The sequence below is a fragment of the Aptenodytes forsteri genome, unplaced genomic scaffold (assembly GCF_000699145.1).
Source record: "Aptenodytes forsteri isolate BGI_AS27 unplaced genomic scaffold, ASM69914v1 Scaffold155, whole genome shotgun sequence".
NCBI classification, from domain to species: domain Eukaryota; kingdom Metazoa; phylum Chordata; class Aves; order Sphenisciformes; family Spheniscidae; genus Aptenodytes; species Aptenodytes forsteri.
The window spans coordinates 7,501,667-7,518,782 of record NW_008794446.1 but is presented as its reverse complement, the minus strand read 5'-3'; the positions used below and the strand labels follow the sequence as shown (position 1 = coordinate 7,518,782).

The 17,116-nt window shown below is 39.8% G+C and overlaps 1 protein-coding gene across 1 annotated transcript in view; it reads right to left on the bottom strand.

The window, feature by feature from the left end:
* LNX2 (ligand of numb-protein X 2) overlaps positions 1-13,406 on the bottom strand; it is a 57,977-nt gene extending 44,571 nt beyond the window's left edge. Inside the window, exons 1-5 of the mRNA XM_019474863.1 lie at positions 13,221-13,406; positions 12,664-12,773; positions 10,422-10,528; positions 10,095-10,309; positions 9,300-9,377 (exon numbers count right to left, since the gene is read on the bottom strand). The gene's annotated coding sequence lies outside the window, so the exon portion shown is untranslated. The remainder of the gene's footprint in view (positions 1-9,299; positions 9,378-10,094; positions 10,310-10,421; positions 10,529-12,663; positions 12,774-13,220) is intronic.
* Positions 13,407-17,116: the final 3,710 nt, after the last annotated feature.

Genomic DNA, 17,116 nt, shown 5'->3' with positions numbered 1-17,116 from the left:
GGTTTGCTTTGCTTGTGTGCACAGCTTTTGCTTTATTTATTAAACTGTCTTTATCTCAACCCACGAGTTGTCTCACTTTTGCCCTTCCTATTCTCTCCCCCATCCCACTGCAGTGGGGAGTGAGCGAGCGGCTGTGTGGTGCTTAGCTGCCAGCTGGGGTTAAACTGTGACAACTGCGTATTTGCAGACTCACAAACTACAAACCACTATCTTCCATGGCAGCTTTTATAAAGTCCAGTATATTGGACTTCAGTAACCCCACTTTCAAATTGAATACTTAAGTATTATTTTTCCATTACACTGGTCATAATACAAATGACATGCAGGAGAGTCTACAGCCAGCTAAATGCGATAACCACCATATCCCTCAAGACACCCTCCTCTCCCTTCACTTACTTAGTGCCATGAAGTGGATGAAAAAAACCCTTAAACCTACAAACGCCACCATAAATCAGCATTAGACAAGCATGCTCCAGCAGCAAAGGGTTCAATTTGAGGTCTCAGTGGATGCTTCAGAAGACTTCAGGGAGGTCTTTATACCACCCTCTACTTGAGAAAACACGACTGCAAAGTAAATTACCCATCTGAAAAAGTACCAAAACTGTTTTTCTTGACTCTTCTTGGCTTGGCATGGTCTTAAAACAAATGGGCTTGGATAAATAGCATAATGAAGAGGATTGATGTCCTTCTGGTTCATAGGAGAGCTGCATGGCCTAGATGAGACGTCACCCCTGGTGAGGCCACCAGACCAGTTAAATAAATTGTCTGATCAGAAGTAAGGCCCGTTCTGCTCCTTCCCGTGAGATAAAATCTACAATGGTATTTCAAAGACCTAGAGAGTGCTATGGAAGCTTTTGACTTCTGCTAGAGACATTTCCAATGGCACTAAAATGACGATGTCAATGATAGTTACACTTGGCTAGGGGCATTTTCTTTGGGTTTGAGCATTTGCCTGTAATACACCATTTCATCTGGAGAACCAATATAAACCAATCCTGGCTACAGCGCTCCTCTGTCAACACACCAATACTACACCTACATGGGCTTCCTTTAGCATGCAACTGTCATTAATTAAAATAAAAAGAAAGTCGTGGCTGGAAACAGCATTTGCCAAGATACCAAGATTTTTAACGTGGGGATCTTAGCTGTACTGTGAAACAGTGTGGTGAAACACCACACAGCAAAGGAAGGTGGTAAAAGCAGAGCCCTCGCCCTGCCATACAAAAGTTGCTCCCCAGCCCAGCCCTGCTGCCCGGAAGCTTCCCTCCAAACCCCCAAACACCAGCACTGCTCTCACTACTGGTGAAGGTGGAGGAGGACAGCCAGGATCTGCCTGCTCAGCCAACGGGCTGAACTGAAATTCTGGGTTTGAGCCCCAAAATTGCCTTCAGGAGCCATGTCTTCAAAAGACCCAAATGGCTGAAGGAAGCATGTTCTCCTCCTGAGTGATGAACCTATTCCCTCCATCAACACGGGGTTTAACACACAGACTCCACAGTTTTAGCAGTGCTTTGCAGCAGGAAAATTAAGATTTAAGATTTGATTTCAACTAAGCATGCCACGTCATTGCAATGAGCAGCTGAATAATGAGATTTTATTGGAAAGAAAGAAAAACCCACCACAAAACCCCATATTATACTAACCTCAAGAAAAAAAATACTATTTCTGAAGTAAGAAGTAAACAACTTTTACCCTCATTAAAAAGTTGAGAAATGTGCACACCACCACTAAAATATAATTAATACACAGCCTTCAGAAGAGTCCAAAGGAGCAATTTAATTAACCACCCGCTGATTTCATAAATGACAAGAACACACAAAGGTAATGGCACCTTATAATTGAAAATGTCCTGTTTATTTAGCTGAGCGATTGTGCTGTTCTATGTTGTGCATAAATATGGGGAAACATGTTTTGAACTCATGACATTTTTAACTTTGTAAGGTGTGACAGAACAACGTACTGCCCATGATATAGTCACTGTATACTCCACTTATTTAATGCCTTTACCTAAGAACCTCCAAGTCACTGACAACCATAAAGGTCTTAACCTTTATGAACTCTTTTGATGGGCTTTTTCCATGCCCTCTTCAAAAATGCAGAAGAGCTGGGAGGAAAAAAAAACAATTTTATTGGTATGCCACTTCAAACAAACTATCGCCTCGTGTAGGGGCTTAGTTTATACCTGTAGTTCTCCCACTTTCATACAAAGGGATCCTCTGTAAGCCCCATGAAATATTTCTGTTGACAATCTTGTAAACTCATTTTGCAATTTCTCACCCTTTTCCTTCATGTGGGAAAAGCTTCCTTTCATCCTTTATTAAAGCTGAAGAGAAGCAGCTTTTACCAAGGTAGGAAAACAATGTAACAAAATATGTGAAAGGCTCTTCCTCATTTTTTTCATTGGACTTTTCAGGGATAAAGCTGAACTGAATTAGTAGTCCTTCTTGCATTCACAAAACTCAAAATGCCTTTGTGCTGTTACATTACAACCAAAGTCTATTTGATCGAACGTGAAACAGAGCAACATCTGAATTTATGAGCCGTCCATTTCCCTATCTAATGGACACACTAGGAGCATTCATTTTTACCTGCTTTGGGGCATGCATAATTTAAAATAACAGACTGGAGAGATTCTTCAAGCATAGCAGTCTCCACTGGAAAGTTGGTTGCCAGACTAAAAGGCTTTCCTTACAGGACTCAACAGTGTACCATAAAATGAACCTCAGCAGTCCAACACCGCAGCAGCAGTGGCACGTAAGGATGGATGCGGCTGCCTCATGCATCGGTCTCAGGATCTCTGGTCCTACCTGTCCCCCCTATCAGCAGCCCTGGGATGACATCTATGACTTTATGTAGCATTGGCTCCCTGCCCACCTACTACAGGAAAAGCATTCTTTAATAGAAATTGTACCATTAAGTGCTGATCCCAATAGCATCACTATACGATGCATCTAGCTGAAGCAATTAGTTTGCGTGTACACATTAAATACACATTTCTGCAATTTTGCATCCAGCAGTGAAATCTTTACTTATTGGTATTAGCTAGTCATGTTTACTGTTCCTGAGGGTTTCCCATCCTTAAGTATTTATGATATTTACTCAGTCTGTAGCAAACCATTACCAGGCCTACCTAGCTGTATTAGCTGCCTGTCAGATATGTAAACATCTCTTTAAAATGATGAAACCTCCCATTACTTTTATGCACTATGGTTTATTTACCAATTAGGTGAGGAAAGAAGGGTTCTTGAATAAATACCATAAAGCAGCCTCTAATAATTTTTCTTTTTTTTTTTAAGTCTTTCCAGCTTTCATGTGTTAACTCCTTAAGAGTATTCACATCAGAAACCAACAGGTCCCAGGTACCACCTGTGCCCCCTACACCAGCAAGAGCACCCTTGGGTTCCTTGTTAATACTCCCTTACGTATCCTTCCTCGAAGGACTCCTAGGCATCTTACCGTGGGACTGAACACAGAGCTGTTTTCCAACGGTTTATTGTGATGACTGTTGCATGTTTCCAGGATGCACTCACCCTCTGAAAATGGTTTAGATTTTCTGCTTCTAAATGTTATAGAAAATATATTGCTTAAATTGTAATGTATCATTCAACTGCCTGCAGCTTCCAAAACGATCTGGGCTGCTCAATATTGCTGACTTGTTTCTAACATTTACTGTTGAAATAAACCTTATCAGAAATGCTTGCCTTCTTCCATGCCGCTAATATATTTTGAAAGAAAACGATGCTCCACAACTCCTTAGAAGAACTCCATTTACCCATTATATATACCCCTAACAACTGCACTCAAACTTTCTCAAGTGGTCTTACCTGCAGTAAGAGCACGTCCATGGTACGCAGATTTCATGTGCTAGGTTAACTAGGTAACAAACAGAAAAGAGACTGATCACAGCTAGAGAAAGGCTTAATTGTACAAGTGTTACAAGTGTCATGTCCTGCTGGGGAAGCTCTCAAAGATAAATGGTGTTTGTGTAACTTGCCAAAAGTCACCTGGGATGCGGGACAGGGGAAGAGGAACAGGGAGACCTCAGTAGGACAGGAGAGCCCTGAATTTTCCACTTCAGTGAAAATTCAGCTCTGAATTTTCCACAAAATATCAGAACCTGCCATTGAAGAGAGCAGAACTATCAGATCCTGAAGATGACCTTCCTCAAAACCTGCCTGTAGGAATTCCTGTACTGCTCAAGTTTGCTTCTTTCTAGATAGGTTAAATGCTGCCTATTTTCCCCTATTGATAGGCAGATTATTTTTTCCCTTTATAACGCCATTCTCCCAAGTTTTCTGCTACACAAGTTTGAAGAGCCAGAGCTGTGGTGGTCTGCAGCTTGTTTATGAAACTGGCCCTTGCTATCTCCCCAGGCAGCCTGGAGGGACAGGCAGCAGCCGCACGTCCTCCCTCCTGCCTCCCGGTGACCCCTGAGCCCACTTCTATGGAGACGCAGGATGGACGCGAGGAGGTAAGTTATTAAGTGATCAAAATATATACAGAAAAATAATTCATTTTAAATATTACACAGGGGATGTAAGTAGTTTATTAAGTGCACCTTCTAGATTAATTTCTGCTTCCATTAGGTTGTGGCACAGTGAAGTAATTTAAATCGATGGATTTACAGCACTTTGAATTAGTTTAATAATGCTAAAGCTTACTGTCCATATTCAAGTATTTAACTCACAAGAGCTACCTTTTTTCACTATTTTATAAAATTAGTTTAAAAATCAAATGTATTTCATGGCCATTCCTGGTAGAGAACCTTATTTAAATTTTACAATCATGAAAATAAACAAAACCATTTCATGTTTAAATACAACTTAAACCTTTAAACTTAAAAAGTATTCACTTAAATCATACTGCTTATCACTACAACATTAGATTCTTTCAGTGCAGTAACACTGCTTTTTTGCCTTCCTGCCCTCCCTGCCACCAAAGAAGGCTTATGCTTGATTTCCACCACTGAACAGCCCTTCCATCCGTTGGTATTTCACTGCATAACATAATTTTGGAAGCGGCAGAGTCTTTCCTTGAGCTTGAATTATTGTCGCCAAAAATCTCATCCCTACAAAATTTCCTTTGCACTCTCAAAATTAGGATGAATAGAAAATAAAGTACGGTCAAAAACGTTTTTCAGATTTCTCTGCACCTCAGCAGCTTGACTACCTCAACACCAATGTCTCTGCACAGGACCGGCTTTCCTACAGTCCACTCAGATTGTTCAATCCAGCAGCTCAAACAACATTTGTTATCTTTTAGCAAATACCTGCTACTGACTATTTGCATTTCAGAGGCTTTTCCGTAACTTGTGGTTACAAGAGCAGCCTTCAGGGTGGCTTTCACTAGCACTATCTCATTTCACGTTTCAACAGACCAGGAGAACACGTAGGCCCAGCTGCCAGGGCTCAGCCGAGGTAACTTCTAGCTCACAAAAACAGAGATTCTTATGCCACCTCCCTACATCTCTACTAGCATCACAGCTAGAGGGTTATTTTTTAAATGTCTTATGTATGTGCGTTACCTGTTTATAACGAAATAAAAATTGTAAGAAAATTATTCAAACAAAATATGCAGCCTATCTGCTGTAAAACTGACCTGGCAAACAACCTTAGAATTCCTAAGGACACCAAATGACCTTAAACTCAATTTTCTGAATGGAGAGGAATCCGCTGTACTGCTACATTCCCTAAGTAATTTCTTCTAGAAGAATTAGATTAGGAGTTGAGGACAAACTTAGTTCTTTCCACGCCAAAGCCTGCATTCACTTTGTGGCTTTATAAACTCCCGAATTGCTAAATACATGTAAACCTCTTAAATAAATAAATAAAGCACACAAAAAAATTTTTCTTCCGGAATGACTTTGCAGTGTAACTAGAATGGTACTTCTCCTTCACTGCAATACTATGTTGTGGTACTAACTCAAAAGTTCAAACCATTTTCGTTTCTTTATTACCAGTAGGAATCTAGGAAATGCCGCCATCAATTGTAAATCTACATGAAGTCGCACTCCTCTGGTACAGTTTGTGCATAGCAATCGGTTCAGAACGCAATCTTGTGTTGTTTAAAATTCAGTTTATTCTTCAATTACTCTGCTAGCCCGACTCTAATTTATTATATTTTCTGGTACATTTGATTTTGGATATTATGACATCCTGGCTCATGCCATTATAGAGCAAACATAAAATGGTGATGATGTCTAGGGACAGCTGAGAGTAAGATAGCAACAGCCTGGAAAATTAACAATATCACTGTCTCTGTGCTCAGCTAGACCTCTCCTGCATTAGCGCTAAAAAAAATTTGGCAGTATTTCTCCAATATAGACTTGATATCCAGCAATAGCCTCAGAGGCACCATAAAACCTCGGCTAGCGCAGCGGGCAGCTCAGCTGGTTGGGAGGGCGGATGGCAGCCTCTGAGCCCGCCCAGGCAGCTGAGCTGCAGAAGAAATGAAGCGCCGGCCCTGCTGCTGCTCGGAGCCCACCAAAGAAACCAGCGTGGTTCTAAATGCCACTGATACTAAATACATTGATTTTTTTTTTTTTATTATTTTTTTTTTTAGTCTTGCATCGTCTCGGTCCTAGCTACCATTTCTTTCTCCCAGCACCCCAGGTGAAATGAGAGGCAGCAGCCAGAAGCCTTTTCAGAGCATCTTTCTTGAGCACCCCAGCAGAAGGGAGGGCTTTGCCTCCCCCTCCGGCTTGGTGACTGACTACGTTAACCTTCAGGGCACGCTGCCAGCCCCACCTGCTTACTCAGGCTTTTGCCAGCAAGGGAAGCTCTCACCGCACTGATTCGTCCTTCGAAGACGCATCCTCTTTTGCTTACTTCTTACTTCCCCCTGCTACATTTGGCGTTTGAACTCCTGCATCCAGAGGATGGAGGGGCAGGCCTGATGGGGAAACACCAGGCTCCTGTATTCACATTTGACCTTTTTTCCCTGCGACAACTTCAAACGTGAAAAATCCTCATGTGCCTGCACAGCTTGCTTGTCCCAAGAAATTCCGCATTGGGTTTTGAAAAAAATTTGTATTTCCCTTCTTTTGTCTGTTCTTCAGAAAGCCTGAAGACAGTTTGCCAAAACAATACCCAAGAGCAAACACTTTGCAGGGAAACCCAGGCAGCTGGACCCGCGAGAGGCTGCTAGTGTTGGAAAGAACTTGCAGTGGGGGAAACCTGGCTGGACCCAAATCCTCATTGATCATTTTGTCCTCCAGAAAAAAACAGACTACTTTTCCTCTATAGGATAATAAAGTTTCCTCCTGTCTCTAAGCTGTCTTGTAGCTCAGGCAGTATTGCCAGCTCCTTCTAAACCTCATAAGCAGTAAGGATTTTACTAATGATGTAGTTGCTGCAACTGCTGCAGTCATTTAAAAAGACAATGTCAAAAATTACACATAGCAATGTTAAAACATGATGATTCAGGTTGCAAGCTAATTTACAAAATTAAGAAATGCCACTTTTTAGCTTACCCACTGCCTTTCAGTTTTCTGCACCCCTGCTGAACCTGTGTTGTAACCCAGGTTGTAAACCAGCTGCTGGTTTCTGTTCAGAAGCTTTTTTTCCCCAGCAGCCCAGTCCCATGCAAGGGACGGACACAAAAGGGAGTAGCATGAGGGATGTACAAGCACAGTTCCAATGTTAGGTTGCTTGATTGCACACTTAAAAAAAACCAGTGAAAGAAAAGTTATTGGTGCATGAGAAACACGGAGTACAATTTTAGCTTGTGAAGTCTGATGGAGTCAGAGCAAATCAGATCAGGCCATACTTAGGTGGGATGGAGAACTGGGACGGAGGGGTAATTCCCTCCTGTTAAGTGCTATCCCGTGCCCCAGCGTAATGAGATACCACCACGAGGAGAGAAAATAGCTCCTCTCATTTTGGTGTATGGGTACCAGGAAAACATAGTGATCAAGTTCTTTAAAAGCACACGACAACTTCAGCTCCAACCATTTTCTCTTCTCAATCCCATATACTCTTAAGTAACATATCTATGCTTATGCTGCAAATCAATGCACACGCTCCGGTGTCTCCCCGCACCTGCTCTCATTACCCTATGTTTGAAACAAACCACGAATCGAGACCGGAGACTCGATTTCACTTCCCAGCGTGCAGAAAATAATCATCAATAATTGATGTCAGTCGGCTTCATTTGGGGCACTGCCTTGGGCAGGCAATGGAGACTTACGGTATGCACCAAGAAAAGGAGGATTTCTATATAAAATTATTTGATAATCTGAAAAAATCCCTCAGTCAACAAAAGAAGTTTACAGATAATCGTATTAAAGATTAGAGTTGTTTTAAAACAATGCAGAATGTATTCAAGAACATCTGGGAAGAAAGATGGTAGTTTTAAAAGCAAAGCCTTGGGGGAAAATATTTCCCCCCCTCAAATAGAAAACAGTAATTCACTTTATTAAATCCTAATCCTCTTCAATTCATATTAAGGCAAAGTATTTTTTCCAATAAAGAGTTTTATCAATCTATTTAAATGCAATTTTATAAATAAATAAGTATAGAAATACATCTAAATACAATTTTAATATCTGATTAAATGATTGGTTATTCCACCTTTTTTGACTGCTTCCATTTCATTTCAAATTTGAGAAGCAGGTTAATTTTAATAATCCTCTTCAATTCATATTAAGGCAAAGTATTTTTTCCAATAAAGAGTTTTATCAATCTATTTAAATGCAATTTTATAAATAAATAAGTATAGAAATACATCTAAATACAATTTTAATATCTGATTAAATGATTGGTTATTCCACCTTTTTTGACTGCTTCCATTTCATTTCAAATTTGAGAAGCAGGTTAATTTTATGTCAGAAAACTGAATAAGTTTATTATCAAATAAGATAGAACTTAACCTCTGGACTACAGAAAAATATATTGTATCATGATAGCAAAAGCAATCTGATGTCTGTCTTTTTATATGCACCAACTCATCAGCTGGAAAATTAAGAAAATAACTCCTTCTATCTTATAAATGTTGTTATTTTTCCATCACTCGTTTACTGTTTTCCAAACTTTTGTTGTGGTGATTAATGTGAAAATCCTCCCAATAAAACCCATGAATTGGTCACGACATTTTCTATAATCAATGTTCATAATCAATAATATTTATACAGAGCTTCTATTTAAACAACACATTATTGAAGCTCCTCACTACTATAACTGCTGACAGCACCAGAAGAATAAAGTTACTCCACAACTAAGAAGTAAAAGCAAAAACTACAGAATTGAACAATAATTAAGTTGGTAAAAACATATGGGATCAGATTTCTATAATGTCTTTACCTACTGTATTTCAACTTCATTCTTCCATAAAAAATGCTTAACGTTAGAGCTAAATTTGGAAGATTTCTAAGTTAAGATCTGAAAAGAAAGAAAGAAAAGAGAGAAAAAAAAATATTGAAAGAAAAGAATAAGTACTGGGTTTGCTTTTTCCCTTTTTATACTGTTTTATTTATTTATATATAGGAATTACTTTTTTTAATATATACACACACACACACATATGTAAAGTAAGTTCAATGACAAGTAGAATGCTAACCGGATTGTACCAGCAGCAATCGAGGCCTAGCAAAGAAATCCCATAAGGGATGCTTTGCTATAACCACATCATCATAGCTGTGGTGAATTCGGTGACTTCCTCGGGAGCAGAAGCAGGCAGAAGGACTCTCATGCCCACAAAGAACCCCATGGAGTCACCACTGCAGATTCAATTGTACAGTCAAGCTGTAGGGATGGCTAAGTAGGACTCGGCATGTGACACATCATCTGAAAAATAGCATATAAGGGATAGCAACTGCTCCTAACACATGTGGGTGCATTGTAGTGAAGTCCCTTCTCTCCTGCATTTCAACTTAACCTGCTTAGCAGGTTTTCAGGTATACATGGCCTCACCTATATCAACACTTTAGAACAAACCATCTTCTTTATCCTCAAAGTCAGTATCACAGCTAACACACAAATCTTTCCTCTTTGACCCTTTGAGGCAAAAAGAAAAAAAATCACAGCATAATGTTGACATTACTGTGTGAAATAAGTTGCCTTTACTAAACTTGAGACTTACTTAAAGACAAACGATACCTGTTGCGAAATCCATATGGTTCTGATCATTTGTACGAAGTAATATGTCAAGCTGTACCCAAAAGTTCTTCATCAAATATCTTCCGCTTCATAACAGCATGACACTTAGTTATGAACATTTCCTGGCTTCACAGCTTTTCAAACTTTTCAAAATATGACTTAGGAAAGCGTTACACTCCTATAGCATTTCTCTAGTCGATGGCACACATCCCTTACTGCAGAAGAAAGAACTGTTAACAGTTTCATTTCACACTCCAGTAACGCAAAATTCTGCATTACCACTCACTTTAGTGTTAATTTTCCCATAGATTCTCTTTTTCTGCTTACATGGCAAGACAGCTCAGGTCAAGTGCACAGACAAGCTGTGCTGCTGATTCTCCTTTTTATCACCACTGAATCACCTTCACTTTTGCTTCACCGTAAAGTTATTTTCCCTGAAGAAAGCAGGAGAGCCACAGTCAATAGGTAAGTCAGCAGCTATCAGTCAAAATGGATTTCAAAGTGGGGAAAAAAAACTCCCCACAACTAAAACCACAAGTATTATTTATGCAGGATCACGCCCACACTGTATAAATACACCACGACAGGTATATTTGCTGCTGTACATGCAGTGAAGCCTAACTCAGCTCACGTCACTTCCAGCTATAGACAGACACATATCAGAAGATATAGAATGTAAAAGCATCAGCACTGAACAGACATGCTGAGCCATTCCCCAAATAACAGGAATGAAGAGTGGTTATTTTGCCAAAGTGGAAAGATACCTTTTTTTTTACTGGTGATTCAAAAAAGAAACACATTTGGTTGTTGTCACTGCATTCTTATGAAGCTTTGTAATGTCTATGTAAAGCTCTAACTTACATACCTTTTCAAGACATTCAGATTAAATGCATGACAGATCCACAAGTACACAAACATATCTGTATTTTTAGCCTAATATAACCTGGATGACATTAGCTTTACCTTTAGCATTTAAAAGGAATTAAAATAGTTAAGAAGCAAACCTAAATTCTGAAGGCATTCAATACTGAACAAATAGCATGTTACACTGGTTTAGTATAAGGCAGGAAACCCTGTGATTTTTAAAGTTTCAATCTTCATTAGAAGCAGCAATGACAGCTTAGTAATGGACTACTTGTAAAAATAGTCCAGGAATTGATTTGTACTAATTTTTAATTAACATAAATGCAAGATCTAGCACAGACACGGAACTATTTTACTAATTCACTGGGTGAGCCTTCATTAGCTTCTGTCAGTAACAATAAATGGCTGAGAAAACCCCTCTAGAACAAACAAGACATAAAGACAGGAAAAAGAGGCCGGACAGAAGGAAATCCTCATCAACCTGCTCCGGAAGAAGCTTGACTGAAAAAGTTTTTTTAGAAGTTTAAAAAACAAGTTACAACTAACAGTCAGGGCAGCCCCAGGGAGCGGCGGGGGTTTGGATGATAGCTACGGTGCATACATACTGAACCAAGGGTACAGTTACAGCTGTATGATCAGAATGGGGTTTATAGCAAACACTTTGAACATGACCAGAAAGTTTATACAACACATTAGGATCTATGTGGTCTTGTGATGTATTGATCAACTTTCACTTACAGTTCTTTCAGTCTGGTTACAAACAAATTTTAAACAACCTGATTAAAAAAATATATAGGCAAAATCAGGGGAACAGATCTAATAAAAATAAGCAAGAACACAAGGAAGGGTGGGCTATTGGTAAAAAAATGCATGAATTTAGAAGTAACAATAAGGCATCCTCCTCCGCACAAAGTGGCAATAGCTGTTACTGATCTTTTTTTTCTTAACTTTTAACCTCCAAACATGTAGAAGCAACTTAATATGGTCCATATTTAAGTATTTAATCTATTGCAGATATTCAGTGCACTATCCATGAGGCACATACAGAAATTAGTATCTCCAGTGCCCTCCTTGAAATGGGACTTGCTCTAGATGTAGGCTACCCAGCCAAACGATGGACTTTGAATGTACTGTTCTGCACAGACTGTTACTGAAGGCCGTGGAAGAACCAACTGTGTTGAGGTCAAAACGTGGTTAGCTTAAAAGCCTTGTAGGGGTTGTGGGTTTTCTTCTTATTGTTGTTTTCTTTTTGCTGGTGTAGCAGGTAGCGATGTCATTTGGAGGAAATCGCTATACCTGCAGAAAACCCCAGTATAGGCTCTATTCTACTGCCATAAGAGTACGTTGCTGATACAGCTCATTTCATCTGGGGACTTAATACAAGGTACGCAGACAAAAGCACATTCCCGTTATGACAAAGTAAAATGCATCAACAAAGAAGGCTCGCTGATACCAGCCAAGCTTTTTTTTTTTTTTTAAATGAAGACTTTGTTCAGGAATGCAACCAAAACTTGATAACCAGAAAAATCACGACACGCCTAGATTCTGAAATGTTGCTTTGTGTCAGAAAAAAACCCCATGTCTTTTCAAAGCAAACACAACATTCCTGTGGCAGAACATGACAGCTTATCCGAGCACAGTATAGCAACCACTGAAAAGCGCTTTCCACGAACTGGTTTCAGTACACAAGTCAGCGACATTTTACCTCCGTTAGCTTTGCTTGGACTTCCACCTGCTTCTGTTGTGCCAAAAACCTCCGCTGCACCAGCTTTCTTTTTCCTATGTATGAACTCAGAAACGAGGATTAGCACCAATCTGAAGAACAAAGAAAGCCACAGGAAGGTAAAGGCTTAAAATCCTCCATCGCCAGCATTCTTTGGCCTTTCAGGGCCAAAATTTTGAAAATGACACTACATTAAGAGGGGGTTGTCTGTGGAGGAGAGCTCAAATTCAAGCAAAAATTGCATGCAAAGAAAAAAAAAGTCTACACAATGAGTACAACTGCAAGAGTTGATAAAAGTGTCAACATACAGGAACACTGACTTGAACCCAATAATAAACTGTGCTTATTCCCAATTGTTTTCTAACCAGCCAGTCCCCGGGAATGCATGGTGCCGGCATCCTGACACCTTCCACTGGGCCTGTGCAACCTCTTCGGAGAAGGTCATGGGCACACGGAGTGCCAGGGCTGTCCTGGGGGGTTGGGGTGGGGAGCACAGCCTATAGCACACTTCAAAATGACTCCCACTGCAAAGAACGTACCAATGCAGAAGTAGGTAGCTTGTCGCTCATTTTTCCTCACTGTGCTGAATAATATCTGACAGCACTACACCACTCCAAGCAACCGGATCCAAAAGCCCCGCTTTGCCTTTCTGCAACTACTAGGTTCCTCCCTTCGCCCAGCCACATACGGGTTCTCCTTTAACGCGCACCACTTTTCGTTGTGCTTTATTGCTAGAAAAAAAGATAAATAAGTCATAGTTCCCTCTTATTCATTATCTAGAACTACTTATTACTACCATTTACAACATTTTAAAACCGGATCAGTTCATACATTGGATATACTCCTTGATCAAACTGCGTTTTGCTCTACAAACAAGGGTTCTTCATAAAAATTCTGTACACCCCATCGAACAGTGGTTAAGCATGATGAATCTCTGCAACGAAATACAAAAACACATTCTCCTCTGTGGAATGAAGGAAAAACATCCAGGCAAAACGCAACATCTATCACTCCATCCCAAAGTAAACCAACTCTGCCTGGGCAAAAATTAACTTCTATATCATATTGAGCTGACACATTTATAACCTCACAATTACTTTCTCACCCGATTTGGTCTGTTTTGCTGTGATGACAGCAAGAAAATTCTAGACATTCTTAACAACATACCACAACCCCAGAGCAACATCACAACTTGCTTACTTAAAACAAAAATGAAGCTGCAAATACTGAGCTACGTTACCCCAGGGTTCCACTTTTTAAATAAAAATAGTCCCACTAATTGGGTGGAAAGATCGCAGAAATGCAAAACAATTTAAAATCTTACATGTTCACAAGTTACCTGATTTTATATCGAACAACTGCATACTTAAGCTTTTCTTTTCACCATCTAGTGCACAGCTCAGTGTGAGAGACTCAGCAAGAGACTCCTCTTCCAGCCCCCAAAGTACTTGTAAAACTAACATCAATTGAAATAAGAACCTACAGGAATGTAAAGGATTGACATCTACGCACATTTATATCAGTAAAAATACTTCGGAAATAAAAGAGACGCCTGTGGTATTGCAAAGCACATTGCAAGGATGAAGTCAGCTCAGGTACAGCACTGTAACTCAGCAGCGGGGCTGGGAACATCTCTTTACATGTCAGTAGATAAATCAGCCCCCAGTTCCAAAGGAGAAGTCAGCTACCTACATTATCTCATGCAGAATACAGAACAGTCAGTATGAAAACATGACAGGTTTATCCCATGAACTTTGCGAACATAAATCCTGACCCTGAAAACATTTACATGCAGGCTTAACATTAAGCCAAAGAACAGACCTACTAATTCCAAAAGAAATACTTGGGTGTTTAAAATGAAACATATGTAAGCACAAATGTCTACAGAATTGGTGCCATAAAAAACAAAAAGCACACGCTGCAACATTATTATTTTTTATTGCTCCGTAGATATCACGACCCAACAATTACATAATTTAATACTGATATTTAAAAGAATTTTCATCTTCGAAAGGCACTACAGTTTCTAAACAACAAACTCCATTGACCTAATAAAGCAATTAAGCAGAATGCAATTCAATGGGGTCACACTAGAATTGCTTCTGCAAACCAAATCAGCAAAGAATTTTCAAATATCAGAGATAAGCCACTGCAGTATCAAATAGGCAACCAGTTTCCTCTAGTGCCTTTTACACCAGGGAGCATTTTAACACTGAATGAATGCTGGTTTTGTATTAGTTACAGCTCTTAATATCTAATAGCTCTTTAAATAAGCAGCATCTTCCTGATTTATGACATTAATTTATATTAATCCAATGTCTAGTACACATCATATCCTTACACATTTCACTTTGATATTGTTGGTATCACTTCTTCACAGTTGCTTTCAACTATATTAAGACATTTTTTAAGAGTACAGAAAAATGGCATAAAAAAAGAGGCAGATATTTTGAAGTATTTTCAAGTAGACAGTTTTAATTAGAAGCTAACAAACTTCTGCTGTTTTTCAGTGATATGTGCCCATAAATATATACCAAGATCGAGATCGACAGGCTGTTCAGTGCAGGTAAAGCCTTATGAAAAAACAAAGTTTCACCAAGGTCATCAGCGCTTCCACGAGAGCAGACTCTAAACAAATGCCAAAGCTTGCAATGTCAAAGCCAACATTTTTGTAATTACGCCTGACAGGTTTTAGTAAGCTTATTTTTTAACCTGTCTCAAGAGAACAGTGCTTTTCCACCCAATCACCAGCTTACATTCCTCTTCCAAAGCTTCGTCCCTAAATTGTAGCTTAGGTTTTTTTTTTTTTAATAGAAGGTTCGAGTCCTGTGTTAGGAAATCACGCTGTGTTTGCAAATCTCAGACCTGAGTCCAAGGCCCTGGGCTATCTCTTGCTGAAGCCACTAGGCAGAGTTAAGGGTCACTACAGTTAGAAATCCAGTACTGAAAACTCTCATTTTAAAGTTCTACTTTTTTTTTTCCCCCAACATCCAGAGATTTTAGAATTGTAATAATACAAGCACCTTAAAACATAACATTACATAGTTTTTTTATTTAAAAAAAATCTAATTGGGCACAATGGTGTTCTTTGCAGCCTGCTGAATTTGGAGCTAATGATTTTATATAGCATTGTGTTCAGGAAAGAGGATTCCTCCCTCTGCGAGTGGATCATTTAAAAAAAAAAAAAAAGAGTAAATTATAAAGGACCCTATTAAGTCTTATGGTTCTAGCAAGTACGCTGACATACCTTGTTTCCATTTTGAGGAAATTTGTTTTAATAAAGTCAGGGCAGCATATGGTACTAACTTGTTTATTTTCCAAGTGGTAGGGACACTAACCGAAAGCATCTGATGTTTCTTCCTAAGCCTCCTTGATCTGCTGCTGGATTGCAGCTTAGAATAAAGCATCGCAAAGCCAAAAGAAATTGGGTAGAGGAATAAAAAAAAATAATCAGTACTTCAAAGTGTTTATTTAATGCGAGCCTAGCTCAGAACAGTTTCTCTTTTGAACAGAAGCTCAAATGCATTTATGATTCAAAATTTATTTCCAGAGACTATCAAACGTATCTCAAAGCTAATCCCTAACAGACATTTTTGACTTTGCACAGAGACAAAAACAAACCTACAATATCATGTAATTAAAAAAGGAATTAAATGAAGCTCAGAAGTACTTAATAGTAGATTTCTACAGAAGTAAACAATCAGCGCTGTGCATCAGGAACACGGTAAGAAAAGTCACAAGGGACTGTCATATTTGTCACTACCACAGCTCCAGAAATTGTTTTCTCAATTAGTTGACCGAGTACTAATATTCTGTCAAGATCAATGACAATTTTAAAGTATGCCTTGTTAAAGTTTAAAAGACACGAGGTTTTAATTATTTAAACCACATTTTCAGTGATAAGAACTAACAAATGGGGGAAAAACAGAGAGCCTGGGTCAGAGCACCGAGGACTAGAGTTAACATTTTGAAATAGCTGCCAACTACATAGGCTTCAGAGACATTTTACATACAGCTCTGATTTCCTCTGGCGCAGCTGTAAAACACATAACCTGAAACCAGCTCCTGCAGCAGGGGTTTGCTTGCAGCTGTTCTTCTGCCTCCCCCGCACGCAGTAATTTGACTCCTTTTCAGGCAGCAGCTTCTATAATAAAGCTACACCAGAGCAGCATAGGTGTATTTAGGGACCCCAAAAAACAGGCGCCTTTGGAGCAGGTCCCCAGCACCTGAGCCCACAGCTCAGCTTCGCAGAGACGCGCTGTGGGTCCAGGCGCGCAGCTGCGCAGAGACGCGCTGTGGGTCCAGGCGCGGCCCCCGCTCACCTCCGGCGGGCAGAGACTCACCGCGGGGTGCCCAGCTCGCAGCGGCACCGGCTCTGCCGGGGAGACCAGGAGGGAACCTCGCTCCTCCCGGGCGAGGGCAGGGCCGCGCCGTT